General features: G+C 32.7%; 1 pseudogene; it reads left to right on the top strand.

Moving 5' to 3' along the window:
• The first annotated feature begins 485 nt into the window (after positions 1–485).
• Positions 486–589, top strand: LOC125614661 (annotated as a pseudogene).
• Positions 590–2,499: the final 1,910 nt, after the last annotated feature.

Genomic DNA, 2,499 nt, shown 5'->3' with positions numbered 1-2,499 from the left:
GCTTTGAGCTTGCCATACTCCTGCCTCGGCCTCCCAATCTACTGGGATTACAGGCATGAACCATTGTACCTAGCAGGTTATGTGATTATTTTGGGTTATAAATTATTTTTCTATTACTGAAAGTATTAAAATACATTGAATCATCTCTTTGTTGAACCATGGGAGATTCCCTGAATCAGCTGGTGGCTAGACCAGGTAAATGGTAAGAACCATTCCAACTGTGAATGCCTACAACTTGGAAGTGATGGAAAAGGTTGATCAGAGATTGCTGGGCCTGTTTATCACCTGAGGATAGGGCTCAAGGGCCCCCAATGTATTGTTTTAGTCCCATACCCTTCCCCTTCTCTCCACCTAGGGGTCAGTGATCCTTCCAACCCCACTAGAGTTGCCTTGCATTTGACAGAGTCCACAGGTACTCAACAATTGTCCTGCTATGATACTCTTCAAAACTATTTATACAGAAAGTAGTTATTTAAAACTGTGATAGCACTTGTTTGTATTATTGTTTAACTTATGTACAAAGACTTGTAGACAAGTGCAACCCAGAACTCATTGTTCAATATGAGTTTTGATACTTATAAGCAGGAATACTATATCTAAGATAGCTTAAAGTGATGGGATACTGATAAATTAAAAGGTTGGTTCTAAGATTAAGAAGTTAATAAAAAGCACAGGTCATAAGGGAAAAAAATCTGTGTTACAATAAAATTAAAGAAAAAGCTTTATACTGGGTTAAGATTCAGATTAAGCAAAAGAAGAGTAATAAGTACCTGATAATAGTGTTTGCTATGGTTTGAGTGTGTCCCCCAAGGTTGCATTCATGTGTTGGAATTGTAGTCCCCAATGTGGTGGTGTTGAGGGGTGGGCATCATCCCTTACTCTGGCTTCCTTTCACATTATGTGATCTCTCCTTCTTTACATGCTCCTGTCATTGTGGTGCATTCACTTTCAAATGATGCTACCAAGAGAAACTGACCAGGACTATGTTCTCTGAATTTTCATCCTCTAAAACTTTGAACTAAATAAACCTCTTTCATTTATAAATACCTGACCCACAAGTATTTTGTTATAGTAATGGAAAGCAAGCTAATACAATGTTGAATAAAAAGTGATCTCCCATGTCATAGTATACAACAATATTTCCTTCTCAAAATATTAGTTTTAAAAACTAGATCAAAGCATAGAAGAATCACTTTGATATAATACTGAGTGGAAATTATAAAATATTCTGGTTGTGTTTTAAGTGATGGATTCAAGAAAGAATATTCTCCTACATTTTTCTTGTTCAATTTAATAAGCATGTATTTTAATAATGAAAACTTTATAATACTATGAAGAATGGTTATGATATAATTAGGCAAAAAAAGCAAGATATAGAATCTTATGCACTGAAATGTATTAGAAGATTACAGTCATGTTAAAAACAGGTACAGAAAAATTATAAGGAAGGAAGTGCACCAAAATACTAACAATGATTATATTAAAGTCATGAAATTGTTGGAATGGATATTTTTCTACTTATTTAAATTTTTGTATATAAATGTCATAATAAAATTTTTTAAACAAAAAATTGTATCAGTCTATTATCATGATTTTTGTTACATATGAAATACATTTCCTTCATTTAAAAGAGGAAAAATTGGTTTTTAAATATATTTCTCAGGGCCCTGTTTATCTGCTGCTGATGATTAATGCGTTAGCGTCATTTAATATTTTTCTTCTAACTACAAATAAGCAATACTTGCAGTATATTCTTTTATAACATGTCCCTCTAATTCCCCTAAATTTGCATATTTCCACTCAGAAGGAATGGCTAGGAACATTTACTAGATATCTCCAAAGACCCTGCAATCTTTAATTCTTTAATTATGTCATCTAACTATTAATAAAAAATTAGAGCAGATCTAGTCCATTCTCCCACCTTTCCCAATGTAAAGATGTATAGGAACAATAGCAAAATATTTCATGCCACCAACTAGTAAGATACCCCTTCCTTTGATACCCCTTCCTTTCCTATTCCCTGAGAAGGTTGGTACAATCTAACACTGAATGACATGAAACCATAGGGCTCATTGGGAACAAGAATGATTATAATTTAGAGTCAGGCTGATGGAAATTCTTACTTCACAGGGATGTGGATTACATTGATCTCATTCTACTAACCAAAAGTTCAGTTCTGAAGTTCCATACCAAACAAAAAACAAAAAAATTCTCAGATACTTAACCAATTAAAAATGAAGATAAACTGTGATTTTTAACTTCTTTGGTTTTGAGGTACATCTTGTATGATAAATTATTTTTCATTCAAGATGGAAAAGTATAGGAGGTGATTCAGTAAAGTCATTACACTTTTTAACTAGTTAGTAAGGAGTTATCTATCACATTTTGACATCATAAGATTCTCAACATTATAAATTTTACATTAAATCACTGATCAAATGTATACTTCTGAACATTTTTTTTTGTGTTTTCTCATTTAACTAAATGTGTAAGGACTGA

This window comes from Marmota marmota, unplaced genomic scaffold (genome assembly GCF_001458135.2).
Source record: "Marmota marmota marmota unplaced genomic scaffold, marMar, whole genome shotgun sequence".
NCBI lineage: Eukaryota > Metazoa > Chordata > Mammalia > Rodentia > Sciuridae > Marmota > Marmota marmota.
Note: the sequence above shows the minus strand (reverse complement) of the source record. Positions and strands in the feature narration are given on the sequence as shown.